The sequence below is a fragment of the Callospermophilus lateralis genome, chromosome 5, assembly GCF_048772815.1.
Source record: "Callospermophilus lateralis isolate mCalLat2 chromosome 5, mCalLat2.hap1, whole genome shotgun sequence".
In the NCBI taxonomy this organism is placed as follows: domain Eukaryota; kingdom Metazoa; phylum Chordata; class Mammalia; order Rodentia; family Sciuridae; genus Callospermophilus; species Callospermophilus lateralis.
This window is the reverse complement of record NC_135309.1, coordinates 97,864,668-97,890,238: the sequence shown is the minus strand read 5'-3', so window position 1 is coordinate 97,890,238 and position 25,571 is coordinate 97,864,668. Positions and strand designations below refer to the sequence as shown.

Below are 25,571 nucleotides of genomic sequence, written 5' to 3'. Positions count from 1 at the left end.
AGATGTGTTGATTATGAAACTTTATGATATCATATTGGCTAATCAATTTTATAACCTTATGTAAACAGTGGAAATGCAGCTGTTAATCTGGTTATACATTGCCTACTCTGCTAAATATTTCACACAAAGAAATATTTTCCTCAGTGGCAGAAGTGAAATCTGGCAATTATCTTTGAACTTCAGCTTTTAACACCTGTACCATTTTCTAATATCACCTACAAGTTAGAATTTATCTTACCTAGGAAAATAGCTGGGAAAATATAACTGTTAATTTTAGAAAATATTATGTACAATTTAGAGACTCTTTCTAGATGTATACTATATATATATAATATATATACTACATATATATACTATATATAGTAAATATACTATATTATGTATATACAATATGCATATATACTTATTATATCCTACTATATTTAAAATTATAAGTTTCTTTTTAATTTTATAATAAAATATTGAAAACTGACTTTTATGCTATTATCAATTGAATGAGGTATTATTGTGTAGTAGTTCAAACTTGTAAGCCCTAAAGAACATTCTGCAATTAAATCTTAGTTCTCACCCTTTAGACTATGTAAACTTCATATGTCTGGATCTGAATTTCCTCATCTATAAAATGTGAATTAATAATATACCAAATCTTATCTATTGCATAAAATCTCTGGGAAGGTTGAATGTGATAGTTCCTTTAATGAACTTAGTTATGTTCCTGACAGTATCCAATATATGTGGCCAGTACTTCTTGAAAGGCTCTAATTTTCTAATTTTTCTTACTCAATCTTTTATAGGTTTTTCATTTTACAAATGCAAAACTGATCAATTGTCAGGTATTTAAATAAAAATCCTCAATATACAGCTGTCTGAAAACATTTTTAGAAACACTTCCTGAATAAAATCTAGGCATTTCATAGTTAGATGAGTTCTATCTGTTGCTCAAACTAAAATTGGAGGCCAGTGACAGATTCTTGGCACTATGCTAACTAAAAGCCTTGAGAAAAGCACTGGGAGGAGGGATGGATAGAGAATCATCTAAGTACACACTTTAATGTATGGTAGAAGGTATGTAGGGCATTGTGATATAATATTGTTGAGAGAAGTAATACATGTATCTACTTACTTTTGACCTCAATTTTATCATTTGTAGGCCGAAGGATTTAATCTAAAATGATTTATAAAGTTTATCCTTCTTCTCTAACATTCTAAAAGTCTGAGAAAAACCTTGAAATTCTGTGATCTAAAATAGGAATATAGAGAGTTGTTCTATATTATTCTAAAGGCCAGAATCAGGAGCAATTAATGGAAGTTAGAGAGAGACTGATGTTATTATTTTATAAAGTAAAACTTTTCCAATCAAAATGGAAAAAGAAAGTTAGATGATAAACTACTAGGTATATAAAATACATAAGCAGAGATTTACGCAGGCAATTTAAAAAGCAAGTAAAACCACCTAATCCAGTTTCTACTATATTCATTCACACTAAATAAAGGATTCGTAGCATTACTAATACATTTACTTGAAATCAGAGCATCTTCAAGATCCACATGTTCCAACTATAAGGTTTCAGAAGACAAGCTTCTTAAAATTGTATGAAAAATTCTGTGTGTATGTTCCATTTCTCATGGAAGAATATCCTTCATTTTTACCAGATTCTCAAGCAAGTCAACTTTAGAGTCAAAGAGTCATTGATTTTAATAATTATTTTTCAATGTACAAAAATGCTAAGGAAAAAAAGCCAGTGCACAAAGTGAGATATTTCTGAAAGAGTTTTATTAAAAAAAAAAAATTTATCTGCCGGCATTTTTCACTAATATTTTTATAAAACTTATTTTAAGACAAATTTATAGATTAGACTTGGAAAATAGTGTGTGCATTGTGGCTTAAGCACATAATACTTTTAAAATTGTATCTAATAAGTGAAAGATACATAGATGGAAATATTTCTGATATCACCTGGTTATTCTACTATGTTTGACTTTCTTATCTTGTTTGGATACACATTTTTAAAAAATTTATGTAATTATCTCTGACTCTTGATTATCAACTCTGAGAATGATGACATTGTTTTCACTTCCATGTAATAAAGATAATTAGGGAAATTCTCACTTTGAAATAATATTGCCAAAAGGAAGCAAAATGCCAATATGATAATATTTTTTTCTCCCAATATATGTACATGTGTGTACAAAATACCTGAAATGAGATGTCCAACCTATTTTTAAATGGCTTGAGAGCATGTAATTGTCTGCCTATTTAAAAGAGCACAAATGGACCCGAAGGAATGTTAAGCAAGAAGGTCAGCCTTCCATGATATCCTATTCAATCTGAATAACATCATTGGCAATGCAAAGTAAAGACAGTGTTGCCAAAGTCAATATCCTAGATTTCTATGTCTACACAACAGCTTTCTCTGTGCTAATAGCGTTTATGCCATCTGTCTGTTTCCAATTAAAGTCCATTTTTGATTCAATGACCAGATGTTCCATAATGTGGCACCGTTTTGTTACCCTTTCTCTCTGCCTCAAAATTGGTATATTTACTCCAAGTTAATGCTGTTAGCTTTTTTTCTTTGTTTTTATGTTTCTAATATCATGAGTTAATAGGCCTTGCTTTTTGCAAGTCATGGAATAGATTTTTCTATTTCTTTCTTTTTAGAATTTTTGCTCCTGAAGTCAGTTCTCTGAATTTGTTTATATTTTGAATTTCAGTTAATACTTATTCTCTCCTTCTGCCTATTTTCATATAATTAAATGAACAAAAATTTCAAGTGTAAAAAACACATAAGTAATAAATTTTAAATTAAAACACTAAATATATGAGTCCTTGGGGAAAGGAAAATTACTGTATCAACCACTTTTTTTTCCCTGTGGTTTGTCACTTTAAAATATTTTCTGAACTCTATAGATAAACCTTGTGTATTCAATGCAAAGGCAACTTTGATCATTTTTAGCTGAAAGAGTAAACACTATATTTTAAGATTAGATTCTAATCTCAGAATCTACTCAGGTTTTACTGATTATCCTGGAGGAAAATATTCAAAACTGCTCTTGATGTTTTGAGGATGTTATCACTCTCATAACCTTGGCATGCTGCCATTTCCTGAAGAGCAAATGAATAACACCTGCAATTGCTAATCTATTGGTCCTTGGTGTTGGCAAACAGGTTGTAAACTTCTTCTAAAGTGCTCCCTTGCTTATTTATTGTCATGGGTATTTTGAATATTCTTTGTGGCATAAGTACCAGGTATTTTTCATATATATATATATATATATATATATATATATATATATATATATATATATATATATATATACCAATCAGGCTCTGGAGAGGGTATTATTTTAGTAATAAAATAAAAACAGTAACATTAGGATATGCACAAGGAAAGAGTTCATATCAATTTTAACTACCCCCAGAAGACATGAATGGTTACTTTGGTGTATAGGATCTGAAATGCGAGAAACATGGCTTTAGACAAGTACTGTCCAAGGAAACTTTCTGCAATGATACAATGTCGGTATCTGAGCTACTTAATTTGATAAACACTAGTCCTATGTGGCTTGTTTTAACCAGAATTTTTGCCACGGTGACCAAAAGAGCTGACAAGATCAATGTAGAAGAGGGAAGTTTTATTTAGGGATCATTGTTTCAGATGTCTCAGTGCATGAATGGCTGACTCCATTGCTCTGGGTCCAAGGTGAGGCAGAAAATATCAAGGCAGAAGGGCATGACTGAGTAATGCACCTCAGGACATGGCAACAAGTAAGAAAAGAGCACTCCACTCACCAGAGACAAAATATACACCCCAAAGAAGGGCCCCACTGACCTAACTTCTGAAGCCACACCCTATGTCTACTGTTACCACCCAGTTAATCTATATTAGTGGATAAATACACTCATACCTGAATCATTTCACCTCTAAACTTCCTTGCATCATCCTACTCTTGAGCTCTTGGGTGCACCTCATACCTAAATCATAATGTGGGTATGGGTGCTTGAAATAGGAGTAGAACAACTGAGAAACTGAATTTCAAATTCTACTTAATTTGAATTTAAATTAGCCCCATGCAACCTATTAGCTGACACAGACTAGAAGTTTAGCTTGAGCAAATGATAGCAAATCCACTTAATACAATAGGCAAGAGTAAAGGAAAGCATATTTGAAATGAAAATCAAAAGCTCTAAATGAAGGAATATAGCTACAGACTTGAGATTTATCAGCACTTATATCATTATGGGTACATGATGAGGTTTAATGATGTCACATAGAGTATATAGAGATAACATGACTCAATGACAGAGACCTATAGCATTTTAACATATGATAATCAAATAAAATAGAATCCAGAACAAAAGAATAAGAAAGAAAAGTCAGTCTCAAGAGATATGTGTTGAAATAGAGCAAGTCACTCAAGGTTACAGATCTAATCTTCAAGAAGTTCTCTTCCTTAACAGCTTTGGAAAGCAGTCTTGCCTTTGAAATGCCAAGTGGAACCACAACAGGGCTCAGGAAGAAGAAATCTTACCTTGGAAGCTGTTAAGATAGATCAGGGAAGGGACAGATTTAAGTAGGAGTTTGAGCTTACAGCTGAGTCTAAAATTAAAGTGCACATTGTTCATTTTGCATGGATCATTCTGGAACTATGATGGAGAAGCATTCATGCTTTCAGAATCAAAAAGCAAGAAGTTGGAAGACAATTTAAAATGCACACGATTTTCCTTTCAGAAATACTAACAGTACATTTCTAATAATAGCAATTATGCAGTTTACTTTTTAAAGAAAATTTTATATTATTTCAGGAACAAATCCTTTAAAGGTGAACATCACCTCTGTATTTGTGTTATGCTCTATAATGTTTCAGGAAGGCCATCTTTACAAACCAAGAATTCTATCAGATATAAAGAAGATATGCAAAACTGTAGCAGATAAAAAGAAGATATAAAACCATTGAAAATAATTTAAAAGATGTATAAAATAATTTTATGCAACAGGAAAGGGCTTTATCTTTCATAGTTTGGTTTTTCTTAAAATTGTGTTAGAAATCTCTTTCAAGGGATTCAATGTGGGTTTAAACTGAGATTGTTTCAAAATTCATGATTGTTAATTTTCTTTGAGTTTGATAGAGGAGAGGAAATTTTCACTCTAAGGAATTATATATCTATTTCTATCTGTCTCCAGGAACCAAATATATAAAACCAGTAGCAAAGAAAGACAGGTTAAAAACTGCCACCACAGATTAATGAACCACATAAATATTGCTCTATTGTGATAAACTGTCATTTGCATATACACGAAACTCTTTCTCAAGGTTATAATGAGAGTTCACAGTACATTCAAGAGCTATTGTTCATTTTGGTGCCTCTATAAACTAAATAACAAATTCAGATCATGTTTAGAGAAAAAATGCATATCATCGTCCTTTGTCAAACCACTGATTTTGTATTCTGTGGGAAGTGCCCAATTAGTTATATCCCTTCTGTGCTACATATAGGACATATTGTTTAGGCTCAGAGAATAATACCCCCAGAATATGTCATTTTGGGCATTCTGAGCAATCTTATCTAAAGGAAATTAAATGGCCTTATAAGCAGGCTCAGAGTCAAATTACCTTTAACCTTGTCTTTCTTTTCTCCCTTCTCTACTGCAAGTTCAGAGAGAGGTCTTCAACAAAGTTCTCTTATCTGCCTAAAACCAAATGTGCCAAAGAAGAAACAAATACCTCTGGTCTCTTCTCTGAGTTAACCTAACTCATATCCGAGAATGCATACCTGAACAGACTTTGTCACACAATATTATCCTCTATTTCAGTTCCATAGAGAATCATTTACAATACATTGTCTGTTCTCTGTGCCCAAGTGGTAATTGTGCATGTGTGTACACATATAGATACATATATCTATAAAATAGGAATAATTATAAATATGGAGACACAAACATAAAAGATAAGATTAGATAGTTGGATGATATAAAATTTAAACTTCTAGCTATCTAAGCTTACCAGGCACTGAAAGTGAAAATGTGGGAGGGAGTGTTCTTCTGGGCTCCGCAACAATGAGCAGGAAAAGATTAAACAGTACATCTCCAAGATACTGCAGCCAGTCATCATTTAATTCTGTAACACAAAACATACCTTTCTTTAACTCTACCTAATATAATCAGTTTACATATCTGACTCAGATCAAAATTGCTTTCCTGTCCATAAATGAATGAAAAGAAAAACTCCTGATTATTCAAAGAACAACAGAACCAATTAATAGGACAAGAAACAGTCAGATCATAATGAGTCAATGCAAGATAGAACTGCCAAGATGCAAAACAGGCTTTTTGCCAAGATGCAACATCCATATCAGAGCACAATGGAGAGAGGGAGAAAATTAATAGCTCCAAGACAAAGGTAGAAAAGTTGTCATATACACTGATATAGAATGGTAGTAACCATAGAAGTTCTTGGCAATCTTAAAAGAAGCAAAAGAGTTGTTGTTGATTTAGACTCAAATTTAAAATCTAAACTGTGTAAATTCAGACAGGAAAGCTAAGTTTCTTCCACTATTATCATGTTAATACAAAAATGGTAGCAACCAACCCAGTGGTGTGGTGTTGCCAAAGATACACACCAAAAAAAAAAATGGTTCTTTAGAATTTAAATACAAAGAGAAAGGACAAAACATTTACTCGTGCACATGTGGCAAAGTGTATTTTCACTTCTTCCATGGCAAAAAATTCTATAATTTTAATTCTACAATTAAAATTTAGTGAGTGTTATTTGGAATTGAAACATTGTATATTTATACTTAAAATTGTAAAATCACCTGTATATATTGTCATTATAATATATGCTATCATTACAGATAATACACTGATAATAACTGATCAGTCATCTTCAGTTTTATGTGGAACAAGCCTAAATATAGATACATTGGAAGTCTTCTTCTTTTTACACAAGATTCAGAGACATAGTGCATTGATTAGTCCAAAAAGTCAGTCTTAATGGCAGATATTAAAAACATAGGTTAATGAGAGCTTGTCTCTAAGTGAAAAATTTTAAAAAGGGCTAGGGATGTAGTTCAGTGATTCAGTGCCCCTGGGTTCAAACCCCAGTACAAGAAAATAAAAATAAAGTAGGACCTGAATACAGAGAGGTGTTGAATGTATGAAGCAGATGAAAGATACCAGGAATATTACATTTTTATTTAAAACATAAATACCCTTTCACCAATTTGAAATCGACCAAAGAAGAACTGGAATATCAACTAGTTCAATAATGCATAAAGTCTCTTTTTATGTCATCTCCAGCTTCTAGTTTTTATTCCTTGAAAACAAATACAGATCTTAGAGAAATTCTTAAAGAAATATGAATATCAAAGTTTTTAGAATTGTGCTTTTTCCAGGCCTTTATAAGTACCACACAATTTTTAACTATTTATATATGACAATTCTTTCCAAAGCATTCAATTTGTATTTCCCTATATTATTATCTTTCTACATCCATCAGGAAATTTCATTCAATATACACAAAGTCCATCAGTTTTTTTAATACTTGTTCAAACTTTTGTGTTTTCAGGAATTACTACTACTGACACAAACCTGTTTGAGCAAACCTTCAATTCAGCTGGTGGGAGTAAACATTCTTCAGCAAAGTAGTTTGAGACATCCTATGAGCAATAAACTTTCAGTATGTCAAGTGCATTAGAATATAAGTACATTTTACATGGAAAATGTAATTAATCTGTTAATTTGATTAAGAAAAATAGATTATGAGATCTCCTAATATAGACGATTAATTAGTAGAAAGATAACAAATGGATATATTTATATATAAGGTAATATATAAATAGTTATATATCTACGCATACTGACAAGAATGTGATGAATGTAATAGGTAAAAATAGAAAATATCACAGTTTTAAAAATTGTCAAAGATTTCTAATTAGGAAATAAGAATCTTCGAAACTTGATTGAACTTTTTCAATTTTATTTTACTAAAAGAGCGGAAAATATGTTGAATCTATAGTTGTTTGTAAATCACAAAATTATATGAAAGACAAATGTAAAAATGGAGAAAATGGCTTCCCTTATTAAAACACAAATCCACATGTATCTCACTTTTTTATATTGTTGTCTTAGTGCATTTTCTGTTTCTATAATCAAATACACAGTCTAATTTGTAAAGAATAGAAGTTTATTTGGCTCAAAACTGGGACGTCCAAGAGCATCCCCTTGGAGTACAGTGAGGGCCTTCCTGCTGCATCAAAACATGACAGAGAGCATCACATGGCCAGACATGGCTGAGCATGCCAGTTCAGTTCTTTTTATCATCTTACAAAACCACACTGATGCCATCATGGGCCCCACACTTATGAGTACATCTAATGCTAATTATCTTCCAAAAGCCCCACCTCCAAATACTATTATCACCTGAATTGGGGAACTAAGATTCTAACACATGAACTTTTGAGGAATATATTTAAAACCATAGCAATTAATAGTTCATTCTGACCCGAAAAACAAATTATTGATATTCTATGTGTTTTTAGAAAAACTTTCTGACTGCTAGTTTGAAAATAAATTATCAATGAAGCACAAAAAGAGAGTGACTTGGCTTAGAATAGGAGTGGTTTGGGTTTTACGTGGGAGAAGGCCAGCAAAGACTCTAGAATGACCTTAGGTTTCTTTGGTTGTACAATTGGAAGGCTCCTTAGATTTTTGTGTATCAAGACTCTGCTCACTGAAATGAACTATTTTCTTACCTACATCAAAAAGCACCTGAAAATCAACTATCAAGTGGCCCATCTTTTTCTGCTCTATAATAAAAAAATGATGTTTTTGTTTCTAAATCTTGTCTCACAGATCTCATATTAGTGAATATTTCTCCCAAAGTCTTACAGTATATTGTCTATGACTTTGAGAATTTGTTATTAGTGGATATTCTCATCTTTTCTCTTTGTCTGTATTCAGGTTTCTCAATAGGAATTTGTATCAGTTTGCATAAGAAATTGTTACCCAAAATGTATTTTAAAACAGGATTCCCATAAGTCATATTTAATCTAGTCTACAAAATATTTTTATTACAGAATTTTTTTAAAAATTGTGTGATTTAGAATGAATAAATTGCTACTATTTTCTAAGTCTACTGAATCACCAGGTTTCTTAAGGTATAAAAATTTACTAAAAGTCTGCATACCAATAAGATAATTACAGATAAAATCAATATAAAATAAAAGAAAACAATTTATATTGTGTCAAAAAAATTGAGAGTTGCACAATTTGGAAAACAAAAATAATATATTTTCAAATCTTCTAAACCATCACTTAGAGTTTCCTAGAGGAATTCCAACTTGCTAATAAATCCTATGTATCTATGTATTCCTGTGAGTTATTTATTTCATTTTCCATGAGTAATTCTAGAGTCATAGTATTCTGATTTTGAAAGCTGCATTGAGCTGTTTGTTATTCTGATTCACACTTAAGCAAATGTTCACTCTGGCAGAAATAGTCTGCTGTTGACTGTGTGTTATATAATTTTAAAGCTTCATGTTGGTCATTGTTACTGTCAGAATCTACCCATTCCGTTCAAATGGAACTGTTATCAGTCTTCTGTAATGAGACTTAAGTTGAAGACAAATTTTGTTTGGTCTGCTCAGAAAGAGTCTTATCTGTGAATTTTAAAATTGTGCTCACCTCCCCAAATCACTGACAAATTTTCCTATCACTAGGGCAAAGTTTCAGATTATAAAAGCAATTCCAAAGTACATTGCTTTGGAAACATGGTGGCGTGGGAGTGCTCATCAGCTTAGCAGTGTGTATGCATTGTGATATATTTACCAGAGACTAACAAAAGACATAGGAGAAATTGATAATTGGCATGAAAAATACAAAGTGTGCCAAATGGTTTTTCTGAATATTGAGGGAAGGAGGGTTAAACATAATGCTGTACTTTACGCTAATGAAAATGTCCAGTATATTCCTTTCCCGGAGCAAAACAACATGTTAATGACCGTGCTTAATGTCATTTTTGTTAATGTGACATCCAAGGAAGCACTCCTTCTGGAGCTATAAACTGTGTTCAAGGATAAAGATCAAAACTGCTAATCCCCTGCTCCTCGCTGGTGGCTGTAACTGAAGCCCTATGTCAGAATGGCCATCATTACTGTAAGTGGCAGCCTCGCCATTTAGAATTAGGGCTGCAGCCTATCCTCATTGTTACCTCTCCTGAGGATTAGCACACCATATTTGCTTAAATTTTTACTACAGCATTTCAGGACTCAAAAAAGGAAAGACTCCTCCTGTAGCATGAAAGTTCTTAAATATTCAATTCCTACAGAGTTTTTCTTCAGAGTTTAACTCAAATGACATGCTTTCATTAAAGCTTTTTCTGGAGGAAGAGGGCAGCATTTCAAAATCCATGTAGAGATGTAACAAATTCGATAATGGGATCTAAAGAATAGCTGGGGTTGAGAAGAAGGAGATGGAAATGTGGGAGTCTTCATTACAATATCTTTATTGTGAAGACTGGAATTAGTTAGGCTGATTATATGGATCAAAAAGACAGATTGTGGACCTAGGGCTAAATCTTTGAGGATTATGGCAGACTGTCCTGGATTTGTGGACTTCTTAGCAAGACCAGTCATAACAGGATCTCCCACTAGGGGACAGTATCTTGATTACTTTTCTTTACTCAACGTTTTGATATTTTATGAACTGTCCTTAATGGAGTCCAACTCTTACTTTTCTTTTTCTCGTCTGTTAATCTGAATGCTGAATGTTTTTTGGTGTACCCTCTTCTGACTTCTGCTCTATGTTAGTTTGTTCTGGGAACTTAAGATTTAACTTTATTAATTGATTCAATTTTCATAACGACTTTCTGAAGCAAGATTATTGCCCTCTAGGTAAGGGCATTGAGTCTAAAAACAGTATGGTAACGTGGTGTCTAAGCTAAAAGAGATAGGATAAAGTTTCACAATCAAGTCAACTTTCCAATAAATTCTATTTTACCATTGTGCATAGAACCCCATGGGCTTTATTTGCACAAGACAGTATGTCTCTCATATGTATGACAGCTTTTTGTGGTAGGAAGAAATGAGCTATTCTTCCACGTTAAAGATGCAAAGCAGCTGTGTGTGTGTGTGTGTGTGAGAGAGAGAGAGAGAGAGAGAGAGAGAGAGAGAGAAAGAGAGAGAGAGAGAGACAGAGAGAGAGAGAGACAGAGAGAGAGACAGAGAGAGAAAAAGGGAAAAAAATTCCAACAAGTTAATAGATTATATTGAAAATTTATCACCTTTTCATTATTTCCAATGTTAATTCCAACTGTTAATTTCAAATTTCAGAGATTTAAAAAAATTTATTGCTCTTTACATCTTCAAATTTACTGCAATTATATTACTTACAGATGTTGGTTTTTTAAAAAGGAGCCATGTACAATAACTGTGGGACAATGGGGAAAGTTAGTTGTACAGCCATGTTTTTGATTTATATGAGATGAATATAATGAGAATTTCTCTTTATGAGGGAATACTTACATTTAAGCAAATGTTTATATTCTTTTATTCTAATACACAGTTGAACAGAACCAGTGATAATGTAGGAACCAAACAAGCTTTGTGGATCAAGGAAATTCTTTCACACTATTTCAATTGTGCTTTAACTGTGGACACTAGAATATAAAGAAGCATTATTCGTGGAAATGATTATTAATAAAAAAAAGAATACAATAGCAATTTTGGTACTAATAAATCATTATTATGAGACAATAATAGCATAGTTAAAGTTGATAGCATTTAGTGTTTCTTTAGCAATTCTACTTGCTCAGTTGTTTTTTATTTTCTCTCACCTGAAGTATTCTTTCCTCAAATTTTCTCTTCAAACATATGATGTGCTTCAACTCAAATTCTCTTACTCAAGACCTACATACAAGGAATCAGATACATATTGAAGAGTAAATAACATAATAATACAAAGCCATTCACATGTAAGTTATTATTTTTTAATAATTGCAAGTGCAATGGACATCCAGGTAGTTATTATATTGTTTTTGTTATAATAACTATTATATTTCTATACTCTCCATTAAATGCTTATTAGGTGCCTACTATGCATAAACATATTGTCACAATTTTATGTAGGTATTTTTATGATCCCCATTTTACAAATCAAGAAGCTAGAGACATTTAATGAGTCATCCAAGATCACAGTCAATGGAGAAGTCTATATGGTTAATTATTTCACAATTTCTCCTTAAAACTCCTCTGTCTCCCTGCCCCCACCTCTTTCTATGTGTAAAATATGTGCAATTTTTACAGCAATTGACATTCAAAAAAAACCTACATCTCCTGTAAAAGCAGCTCAATCCAAATATAAATTTCACTTCAGTCACAATTGCATCAATATTTTTCTACTCCAATTTTGTAGAAATGTTCTATATAACCTTTGTTGTTACCAACCAATATGGAATTTAAGCATTAATTGCATTAATGCAACTGTATATTTTTCTAAGTATTAGAATAATAAGTACATATTAGAGAAATAAATCATCATTTTAAAAATATTTGGTGACCAAAATCCATGAATCAATCATTACACACAGAATTTAGGGGGGTTTTGAGTTAAGATTATTATTTGTTTTATATACATTGGAGTGAATTAAAAGAGCATTATCTTCCAGCTTCCTCATCACAGGTCCAAGTAAAATGAATAGGTGAGACACTCTACTTTTTTAAAAATAATACCCTGTCAAAAATCATAAGACTTTGCTATCACAACTGACACTAATTGGCATCCTTGTTAGCACTTTCAAAAGAGAGGTCAAGACTGGAAGTTTGTAGAAGCTGAATTACACCCTTCTTATAAGTGGTTCCTCTGGGTTGAAGAGCAGAGATGTGGAAAACCTTAGAAAAGTTTGGCATGTGCCTTTATTACAAGAAAAACAAGAGACATTGATGCTGATATGTGGGCATTGATTATTTGACATCTTGGTAGAACATTATATATAAAACTTACAGACAGATGTCTAAAAGAACTGAAAAGATCAGATAACAGTAATGCAATTTCACATTTTCTTATCCAGAACCTTTCAGGCTAGATGTGAATGTATATAGAATTTTAGAAGGAATGTGTGTGGAGGGGAAGGCATTTTATAAAGGAAAAAGTGCATATGCCTTATGTTACACTCCAGTATAAAGGAAGCATTTAAATGCAGATAATAAAGGCTGTAGGGCTGGGGGTAGAGCTTAGTCCTAAAATGCTTGCCTAACATGAGCAAGATTTGATCTCCTCCACAAAAATAATAATGATAATAATAATAATAATAATAATAATAATAATAATAATAATAATTTGCTGCCAACTCTGCTATGAAAAAAAATTCTGTTGTACTTCTATATAAAATTTGAAATTTCTGAATGGGCAGATATGGTATTGTGGGCTTGTACAAGAATTGAGATTATTTAGTTATGACCAAAAGATTGAAATGTAATTAAAATGCACTTTGTTAATTGATAGTGTCAGCAAACATTTATCAAGCCCTTACTATGAGCCAGTTATCATGATAGGTGAGGCAGTAAAGACAAGACAAATGTGTCATACATATGAATGATGTTTTGTGACCAACTTTATTCAGCTCCAGTAAAATCAGAAAAGGAAGCAAATATTTGAAATGTACTTCAGAAGAATTAAATAATATAAGGACCAATATTTCTCATTTCCAGAGTTATTAAGTACAGGAACAAATTATCTAAGAAGCTTATGGATTCCACTTTCCTCTGGGAATTTTCAAAGACAAATCATCTGTCTTGGATGATTTGGAGGCAGCAGAATCAACAGCACATTTTTAAGGCCCCATACAAATCCAGATTCTGTATTTAAATGTTAGTTTTCCAAGCTCTGATTCTAATTAATTCTTATAATTTAATTCTTTTTTTTACAGAAGCATCTGTATGTGTCTAAAGAAACAATTGCTTTGCATAAACACAAAGGTACATAAATCTAAATAACCACAAATCTAGAAATTTGATACACATAAATCAACATTCAATTAAATTTCAGTTAACTAAAGTAAGTTAACTAACATAAATATCAAGAAAACATGGGCTAGTATATGAAGAAGTCAACAGATAGATTCAAAATGCATTATTTTCAATAAATAATTGTATAGCAAATAGAAATAAAGCACCATCACTGTCATTTGAAAAAACGCAAAGGATTGTGGTATTGTTTTTTGTCATCCACAAATAAATCTGTGACTCTGGAAACCAACTACATAAGCACTGCTAGTCATATGGGAAAGGTATCCTCTGTACTGCATCCATTGCCAATTCACCAAGATTTTTTAAAAGTCAGTATCTGCCATTCATTAAGAAATAGTAAATGTAATAGTGATACTTGCTTTTCCCAAAGGTGTTTTCTCCTTTAACATTCAGTACACATAATTTTCTATAACCATGCACACACAAATTACTAAATTTACTGGGCCAATTGAGTAATTGTTTTAAACAAACATATTTTTTCCAAACATATTTTCATACACCTACATGCAATGGATGAATAAAAATTGAATTTTATCTGGGCGCAATGGCACATGCCTATAATCCCAGCAGTTCCGAAGGCCAAGGATTGTGAGTTCAAAGCCAGCCTTACCAAAAATGAGGCACTAAGCAACTCAGTGAGACTCTGTCTCTAAATAAAACACAAAATAGTCTAGGATGTGGCTCAGTGGTCAAGTGCCTCTAAGTTCAATCCCTGTTACCAATAATAATAATAATAATGATAATGGTTTTTATTTTCTGATATTTAATAACCAAAGCTCTACAGCTACCATCATGTAGCCCCTTACAAGGGCAAGCAGGTGTGCCAGGAGGCATCTTTCCAAGAGACATCATCTAAATATGCTAGGATATGAGTTATTTCCATAGAAAACTGATTATTATTACCTCTAGAGCAAAATCAAATTTTATTGAAATGAGTCAGGTCCAGGGGCATTCCATAAAAAAGATGTTCCCATATAAGTAGAAACTGAAACATTCTTTAGACTATACTTCACCAACGTGGGACAAATTTTAGGTTGTTTATATTTCCACTGGGGCATGTACTCTGAATCATCTGGGAAAAGTAAACACCAATTCTAAATTCTATTAGGTCAGTATTGTAACCCTTGTCATAGAACCAGTAGGACAAAAATTTGGCAGACTTTTTACTATCAGTCACAAAAGACAGAAAACTAGAGGGAAGCAGAGTATTTCATTAAGAATATTAAACAAGTCATTTGATCAGGACAGAATAAAAGTATATGTGATTAAAGCAACGGGTTGATATATTCAATGTAGCTCTACCAACTGCAATGTGTCAATCTTTTTTCTCAGAATGAGTCAACAATGGGCTTGTACCCTCCCTAATTTGTTGCTTTGAATTGCATGTAATCTTGGTGTGGGTAGTATATATGTGGTAGATGCTTTTCTGCTGATCAATATTGTGTTGTTGGTTTTTGTCATCCACAAATAAATGAACATGACAAATGAAAATCAATACTAGATTTGTCAGTGGTGATGAGTAGATGCTGATGATTTCAAAATCCAAGAGTTCACAGCAAGAAGATGAAAGGGAGCTCACCAGACAACTATCAAAAATTGCAATACCAAGCTGATTAATTCTAAAATCCCAAAGTGTTTTCCCTACCTGCCTTGTACAAGCAGATATAGCATTGGGAAAAGAGTCATATTGAAAGACTATGTAATTTTGATTTGGAAAGAGGTATATAATGTGAGAATCCCTCTGAAAAATATTCATTGTTAAGACCAACTTGAGGTGGTAGACTGCCTGTCCCTCTTTGACTTTTATTCTGCAATAAAGATTAAAATAGATGTCTTGACTGATCTTTTGTTTTATATTTATTTTTTAATTATAGTTGTACATGATATTTTTTTAAATTTTATTTATTTTATTTATTTTTATGTGGTACTGAGGATCAAACCCAGGGCCTCACACATGCTAGGCAAGCACTCTACTGCTGAGCTACAACCCCAGCCCCTGATCAATCTTTTTTATTTTAAATTCATAACACAATTTATTTCTATTCCTAAAATTCTGAATTAAAGCCAATAAAATTTAACAACTGATAATCAATTCATTAAAACAGTTGACTTAGGCATCTGCAATGGTAACTTCGACCTCCACTCCTAACTCAATACTGATAGAAGTCATCCGCTTTACAATCTCAGAAGGGCTCTTCAAGTCAATGAGTCACTTGTGGATTCTCATTTGCAAATGACCCCTTGTCTTGGAACCTTCACTACAAGGTGTTTTTCTTGTAGTGATTCTCAAAAGTCTTGGTAGGCAGGGGAACAAGTCCTTTCACTTTGTGATTTTTTTCCTTTCCAGCACCGATCAAGTCAGCACACACTTTCTCCAGTGATTTCACATTGAGGGTGGTGAGGGTAATTTGAAATTGATGAATCCACCGGTGTCTTTCTGTTGTCTTTAAATGCCATGGCTGCAACGTGGCTTCCTGACCCACTTGTTGCTGGGCAAGAGAAAACAGCGGTGAGGCAGGAGTAGAAGCAGGCAACAGGGTGCTCCACGGTACCCACAACCATGTCGCACTCAAAAAGCTGATCAACCTTTGTCTTGTTTCAAGTTGCCTCTGTAGTTTTCACCTCAAAGAGCCATAACTACAAAAAACAAGACATTAATTCTGGATAATACACTATATTTACCAACTGTTAAAAGTCTTATCACAAAAAAGAAGGCATTAGTAACATCTACATCATAGGATTTTGTGACTTATAAATGAATTGATGCAATGTGGAAAGCTTAGTATGGCACTCAGGGAGAGTTCAGTAAATTTTAACTATTATTATTATATAAAGAATTGTGTGGCTAGGCATGGTGGTGCATACCTGTAGTCCCAGCAGCTTGGAAGGCTGAGATCGGAGGATCACAAGTTCAAAGCCAGCCTCAGAAACTTAGCAAGGCCCTAAGCAACTTAACAAGACCCTGTGTCAAAAATAAATAAATAAATAAACAGGGCTATGGATGTGGCTCAGTGATTAAGCACCCCTGGGTTAAATTTCCAGTACCCCCCACACTCCGAAGGAAGGAAGGAAGGAAGGAAGGAGGGAAGGAAGGAAGGAAAGTAGGTGTGGAAGAATTGCTACTTTGCACACATGAAATGCATTCCTCTTTTACTTAAGTGTCATTTTCCTAATTAATGATTTTGCACTGATAAAAGTAATAATAGTACATTAAAAGAACTCTTGATTGAAAAGAGGTAAAATTCAATGGCGGTTCCTGACTTGCCAGGAACTGGTCTTTTATATGATCTGGGAAAATTCACTTAATCCTTACAGAATTCAACTTCTTTATCTGAATATATGGAGTTAGTCTGAGCAGGTCTAAATTATCTTCTTGACCTCTGGTGTCATTTAATTGCTATGATTAAAATACACTTTGTTTATGAAGCCATCACCTAAACTGAGAAAATATATTCATCATTCTGACTTTTACATGAGAATACTCTAATAAATACTTCTTCTTCTCTACACATATCTAAAAATTTTTAAATACTTAGTTATGATGTCACTATACAAATGCCAAAGTTGCTAACAATGGCATCCACACCAATAGCACCCTCTTATAAATGGGTACCTTTAATATTATATAAATTGAATACTGCTTCACTTTGGCCAGTTCTGGCTTTTATTGTTCAAACATCTTCCTTCCACTAGCATATCATTATAATCTATTTAACCAGAATGAATGGAGTATATCTGCAATTTGGGGCTTTAGTGAACTTTAAATGATCTGAATATATCCTACTGGTTGCCTGAAAGTCACCTTTCTTTTCTTTTTTTGCTAAAAGAACCCTGATTTTATTCAGGTATCAGTGGCTGGCCATGTATTTTAGAAAAGACTAAGTCCCCCATTGGTGAATCTTAATTAGTCTACACCATGGCCCTTTCAAGTGATTGATCTGGAAAAGAGCATGACCTGATTCTGGGGATGGGAATTAAAGGATAGCCTATAGAGTGGCTTGTGGGAAATATCTGAGACAAAGTCATTTGCTGGCCATTATCTTCTCTGTGTGATGCCTGAACTATAGGAGCTGTTTTGTGACCAAGATGTGAGACATCTAAGAGGCTGTGGGATGAAAGCTGGAAAAGTCTGATCCTTCATGATTTTACTGAGTCATTGAATTTGTGAACTTTGGTATTTTATGAACTCTGGACTTCCTGTTATGTGAAATTATAAGTGCCCTTATTGTTTAAGTCATTTTAAGCTGTTTTTATGTTATATTAGAAAGCATACTTCCAGTATAAAAGAGTCAAAAAATCCAGCTGCTGTAACACCCAAGATCTTGGTGGCTTGACCCAGAGAAATGTATTTCCAGTTTACCTCAAAGTTAGACCTGGGTCAGCAGCAGTGTCTCTCAGTAGCAGTATCTCCATGCAGCCATCCACATCAAAGTCTCCTTCCAGTATGGTTCTATCAACTCTATATACAGTCAAGTCATGGTGAAAGAAAAAGTACAGATGACACATTGTAGTACCTAAATCTTTGCCATGGAACCTCATCTAATTGTTTGAAAAGTGAATTTGGCAAACACATAATTATGTCTTTAATATATATAGCTGCTTTAAAAACTCTGATAGAGTAACAATTTTTTAAAATAAAATCAGTGTTGACTTGATAGCTTGAAATAGCCATTGTCGTGTTTTAAAAGAAATATTTTGTTTATATATAGAACATATAATCGCTTATTCCAACCCCCAGAAAATAGGGATTTGGTTTAAACACTGGAAAGTAATGCAAACTGGACAGGATTAATCATGTGATATATTTACAAAGATAAAATGTATTTTTTAGAGGAAAAAAGTCCACTTACTCACATTGAACATTTGATAAAGTGTATAATAAAAACAATAAAATTTTAGTTTAGAACACAAAAGGGTATGTGATAATCATTTGTTGTGTGAACCCAAAGAAAATATATTTCCTCTGGATGGTTTATTAAAACATTGAAATGTCTGTAATATCACTTTTGATTTTTTTCTCCTTTAATGTTCCTGTGCTAAACTATGAAGATTAAAGATTAAAAGGAGCCGTTGGATATGTTGTCAATGTTCTCTCATATATATCTTTAGTTGTGTACATGCATTTTTAGATATTCTCAGTAGTCTAATTTTACATACTATATTTCAGGAATAAAGTTACTGGTGCAACAGAGCAGTCCAAAGATCAATCACAAACACTATCCAGTTGTTGCCGGCAGTCAATATCTAATACTTATAGGAGAAACAAAAACTCTAGGAAAAAGATAACACTGAGTCATTGTAGGAGATTTCTCATGTCTGGTAGGTGACAGAGAAAGTGAAGCAAGACCAATCCCATTACTACTAGTTATGCTTCAGCCACTCCAATTTCATTCATTTTGCTTTTATTTCTGATGTGCAGAGACTGTTTGATGAATTTCCTTCTGGGGACAGGCCAGTCTTGGAAGAATGTACATTAAAAAGTCATAAAGAGTACAAAATTTATTAAACCTGACTCATTATTGGAAACTGTTAGCATACCATTCCTTTAATAGGAATCATTGGTGGAGAAAATGACTATTGTTTTGATCTGATCACATAAGCTATGGCATAATTTTCCTTGTCTATGGTGATTTACCTAATAGTGAACAACATGAATACTCAAACTCTGCTTGCTGCTAGAAAACAGACACATATGCTTTGTTTTTTTTTTTATTGATAACAACAGCTTTACATTTTTATTATGTTTGTAACAAGTAAACTCTCCAAGTTTTCAGTGAAATGATTGAATAATTGAATAGAGTAGCTATATCACCAAGTGCAAAATGGACAAGAATAGGGATCAGTTTTACTGGGGGCCTTTCATCTGTGATCCTGGTACAGTGAGGAAAACAAACAATCCAAAAATGATGTCCTGCCAGGTACAGTAGTGAACACCTGTAATTCCAAACTCAGAAGGATGAGGCAAGAGGATTACAAGTTTGAAGCCAGTCTCAGTAACTTAGCAAGACTTAGCCACTGAGCAAGACCCTGTCTCAAAATAAAAAAAATAAATAAAAATAAAAAGAACCAGGAATCTAGCATGTGGCTCAGTGATAAGGCACCCCTGGGTTTAATCGTCAGTACAAAACAAAAAATAACAAACAAACAAGGAACAACAACAATAAAAACAACAAAACTCCATCTGCCTACTATGGGCAAAGAGAAAGGCAAGTCTTCACATTTTAAGGAAAAATAAAAATGTCAAGGGGCTAAGACAAGTTACATACATGAACATAGCTGCTGCAGATAGATATTAGGCAACATATTTTTGAACTCTAAGGATACAAAAAGACTAAGTGTGATATTTCAGTGATATGGTTTAGTCAAGGAATAATCTTTACCTTATAGTTCTTTCTCTGACCTAGTTACATTTTTTTGCATATTTTCTAACATTATCTTACATGCAATATCATAGAACTAATTTATTTTAATGACTGGATAATTTTAAATAATATAGTAAAATTTGTTTCACCATTACCCTATTTGACCTATTAGAACATTTTTTTCCAGGTTTTTTTCTACAGCAAAATTGCTATAATAATCAATCTTGCAGTAATTTTGCCTTTATTTCTAAAGGATGCATTTCTAGAAGTAGAATTGCTGATACCAGAGGTATAGTACATTTTTTATTATTATAAATACATTGTCAAAAAATGTGTTCAAGTTCACCTCTCCCACAGAAAGGTCATGGCTTACATCTTGCTCACAGACTAGCTGTTGTTCTTATCAAGGTTTGCCCATCTGGTGAATGGGAAATAATCTTACCTGTGAATCACTTGTATTACCAAAAATTCTCAATTGATTTGTCACCCTTTCAAATTTATGTAATGGCCATTCAAATTTACCCTTTTATTGAATTTTTATTCCCATCCTTTACCTACTTTTCCATTGGGTTGCATTTCTTCTAATAAATAATAGATCTGAAAGTCCACTTGTAGATTTTTAATTTTTAGTCAAGTTACCTATGAATAGATTAGTAATTCTGAATCCCAGTGTTGCTGAGCACCAACTGCATATCAGTGAAGTGCTAGAAAGCTACCACAGTAGATATAACATGTTCTAATTTGGTAACAGGGCTAAGATAGATGTGGAAATATATATGTATATGTATGTGTGTGTGTGTGTGTGTGTGTGTGTGTGTGTATATATATATTATAATACCTAGGTATTATAAAGGAATATATGTAACATATATTACAAAGCAATATATAATAAATACAGCTAGAGCTGTCTTAATAAAACAACTGAACCATTTATTTCTGGTTAATATGGTCAAGAAAAAATTTTTAAGGAAGTATACATGAGCCTAGCTTTTCAGACATGGTATAATTTTTTGAACAAAAAGCACAATATACATAAGAAAAATTAAGAATCATATTTTAAATGAGTGATTCAAGATCCAAAAGAGTTGAACTAAGAACTTATTAATTATTAGTTAAATTTCTTATGGTAACAATACAATATATAATTATCATACTCCATAACAGTTTAGAAGGATATAGATGTCTTTTAATTTTAGCTTTTTTTAATGTTGTGTTTCTTGTTAAAAATGCAGAAAAAATTCTGTTTCTGTGCTTATAATTAAAATTTTAGCAATCTCCTAATGTCGTAATGTATTTGTATATACAATATTGAAACATAATCTTTTGAAAATCAGAAAAACACTGAAGTTGCCATAATACTAGTCTTCCTTCAATAACACTACAATTACTAAATAGTAGGTAGATATTCAGAATATAATACAACTTTTAAAAATATTTAACTTCAAATGAGATGGAATCTCTAAGTTAACATGAGCTGTGGTTATTTTTGACTGTCTAACATATTGCTATCTACTTTGGACACTGTCCATGGGTTATTGAAATCCACATATGATTCATGTTTCAAAAGAGCCCTATCAGCTACCTGGAGCAAAAGATAAATACTAATCTCAATAACTCTCTTGGGGGTTGGTTCTCTCTCTCAGCTGTACCAGTCTGAATATGTAGCTACTTCAAAGTCTCTCAAAATAAACATAGAAATCCCAGAGTACCTAAGGCATTCTCAAAACAAGTGCCACGTTCATTCCATGCTCTCTCTCCATATAACATGGCTGTTCCTCCCCATGGTGCCATCATTTACAGCACAGCCCCTTTGCATTTTTCACAGCCATTGCTAATCCCATGATCACAGCTGGGTACTACTGCTTTGGCCCTGAACATTTTGCTTTGCTATGAATGCTATTGCTTATCCTCTGTTGAGGAATGATACGTTCATCATCCCACCTGAATCTTCATCATCATCTTTCAGATAACACACTCTCTTATTAGGCACTGCTACCAAAGCACTGGAGACCATTGGGTATCATACCTGCCCAGTTACCCACAATAAAGAGTTAAAAAATAACTCTTATTGATGCTATGAGACTGTTATAGGAGTCCTATTATAGTGAGTCCATTAAGAATTAATTAAAACTTCTTTCTTCCTGGAAGTCAGACAGGATGAGAGCTGGAAGGTGGAGACAGCTTGTTACTCTCTGAATTCTTCTCTCTGCCACTGTTTAGCAAGGCAAGAGTAAGGAGTTTCTAAGATGCACTAGAGAGTAAGCTAGAGCTGTCTTTTTTTTTTTTTAAAGAGAGAGAGAGAGAATTTTTTTAATATTTATTTTTTAGTTTTCGGCAGACACAACATCTTTGTTTGTATGTGGTGCTGAGGATCGAACCCGGGCCGCACGCATGCCAGGCCAGCGCGCTACCGCTTGAGCCACATCCCCAGCCCTAGAGCTGTCTTAAAGAATCACTGAACCAAAATAATCTGACCTGAAAAAATTAGGGCATCTTTTCAAGAATATGACCCTGTATGCCAGTAATCTCATACCAGTTTACCCGAGGTCACTTAGTTAAGATCTTTGCTCCATGTCAGTTCTGCTCACTCATCTTCCATATGTCCATGTTCCAACACTGGATGGATCAAAACTGGACTGGAGAGCAAAAAAAAAAAAAAAAAAAGAGAGAGAGAGAGAGAAGGAAGACAAGAATCAGGAAATATGAAGGATGCTGACAATACACATTTTCCCATTATGAATCTTGAACTTGAAGTAGGCTCTGGCGCTCTGGGACAAGTTACAATTTAAAATATGTTTGTAAAACATTCCAATTCTCAAAATGAGATTCTGTGGCTAAAATTGCCAAGAATTGTTCTATTAGAATGATACCAAAAAGTAGCTAGTGGAAAAATACCACTCCTACAAAGCAAGATAGAGTTTTGTTTTGTTTTGTTTTTTTCCTCCTGAAAGCCACATATCTTGTTCTTTCATTTAAATCTAATGATTATTGAATTTTCATTCTGTGCCAGGCATGCTTCTTAGCTAAGAATATGAAGAAAAATGTATTGATTAACTTAATCCTCAATACAAATCTATGAGATGAACACTATTATTATCCATCCTGTTTTATAGGTAATGGAATTTAGGTACTGAAAGTTGAAATAACTCACCAAAAATCACTTAAATAGTGAGTGACACAGATGAAATAGATTATACACTATAAAAAATGTATAAAAGCAGAAGCATTATAGGCCAAATAGAAATTCTGTATTTCAAGTGCAATTTTTGCTTCAGTAAAGACTATGTGATGCTTTCCTTTAAAATAAATAGCCTATAAGAACAGGGAAAAAATGCATTAAATATTTCTTTTATGCTCTCAGAGACACTACATATTTAAATCTAGAATAAATTACTAGTAAGATGGAAAGTTACGATAAGAAATGATTAAACACATTTAATTCTCAATTATGGTTTCTGAATTTTGCTTATAATGCAGTGGAAAGCATATTAGATACTGTAGAAAAATAAAATTAGCCATGTAGAAGAAAATATAAGGCAATCTTCTAAAACATACAGTGAAGGGATAAAATAATTAAAATGAGAAAAAGTAGAATAAACAATACAGAGAACATATTTCCAAAACTTAATCAAAAGATATAAAAATAAATGGGGCAGAATCAATAAACAAACAATGGGAAATGTTCTCCATCTAATAAAAACTCATTCTGAATTTGAAAGTGCTATATTTCAAAAAATCAATAAAAAGAAAACAATATCAAAATATATCTAGCAGAATTTTCACAGTAAACAGGCAAAGAAAGAATCCTACAACCATCAAGGGGGAAAAATACATACAAAGAAATAAGATACAATTGGCCCAGATTGCTCTGCAACACTAACGGCAGGAGACTATGAGGCAATGTTTATCAAAGTCTGAAGAAGTTATCCAAGAATTCTGTTTTCAGGAAAACTGTCAATCCATACGTGAAGGTAGCAGGAAGATATTGGATATGCAAGAGGCAGAAAACATTTCCCAGGTGCATTTCTGACCCTAGGAATCAAAGACACTCTGAAGAACACGAATTAAAATCCAGGAATCAGAATATCATGCCTAGAATGATTGGCAGCAAACACTGACAAAATATAAATATCATAAAAGCTATTTTAACTGAACTCAACTAATAAGCATTATCCATTCCCCATGCAAATCTTACTGATTCATAGTGTATATAATAGTCTATTAAAGATATCATTAAAAAATTACAGACCAATGTGCTTACAAAACACAAATTAATTTTCTCATAGTTCTAGAAGTTCAAGATCAAGGTGCTGGCAAGATTGGGTGAGGCCTCCTTCCTTGTCTTGCAGCGGAAGACCTTCTTACTGTGTGTTCACTTGATCATTTCTTGGAAAGCATGTACCCCTGGTGTCTGCTCTTAAAAGGAGCCAGGCCTATTGGATTTGTGAGTCACGTTTGAGACCTTATTTAATATAAATTACTTTCTTAAAAAGCCATATACCCTAATGCATTGAGGTTTAAATCTTCCACATATGAATTTTGGGAGTACACAGCTTTGTCTATAATAAAGTTTATAACTAACAGGCTATTCTCAATTCCCTCTATGAAACCTACTAACTCTAAATGTTTATTGGTAAGGGTTACCTGAAGGGCACGGGCTACCTCTAATTTTGCTACAGTCCTTTAGGTTATAAAATAACCAACTGAGAGTCAGCTATGATAGTGTCTAAATCCTTTTAAACTAGTTATAATTATTAATTAATTTATATAAATGTTGACAAGACTAATGAAATAGGATTTTGAAAAGTATAAGGCTTTTATATATAAGACTACTTATTATATTTGAAAAGACTTGATCACAAAATAGCTTTGGTTGAAGAAACTATGAAAGAATAAAAATAAAATTTATAAACTTCCAGAAACATTATATCCTCAAAATGAAAACAAGTGTTTGAATTCTCATTCCAAATGAATGAATAGTAACTGAAAATTATGGACAATGTTTTGAGAATGTAACATGTAAGAAAGAAAAAGTAGAAATACAGTTAGCAGAAATGTCCTCAAAGAGATGTTTCAACCCTACATCTAGATATGAAACAAAGAACCTTTGTTTTTTATGTTAGAAGAAAGTGTTTAATTATGGGTGTATCATTTTAGCTGTTTTGGTTATTTAAACAATTATATAT

The 25,571-nt window shown here is 32.9% G+C and overlaps 1 pseudogene; it reads right to left on the bottom strand.

Moving 5' to 3' along the window:
• Nucleotides 1-16,133: 16,133 nt before the first annotated feature.
• Nucleotides 16,134-16,480, bottom strand: LOC143399335 (small ribosomal subunit protein uS10 pseudogene; annotated as a pseudogene).
• Between the last annotated feature and the right edge of the window lie 9,091 nt (nucleotides 16,481-25,571).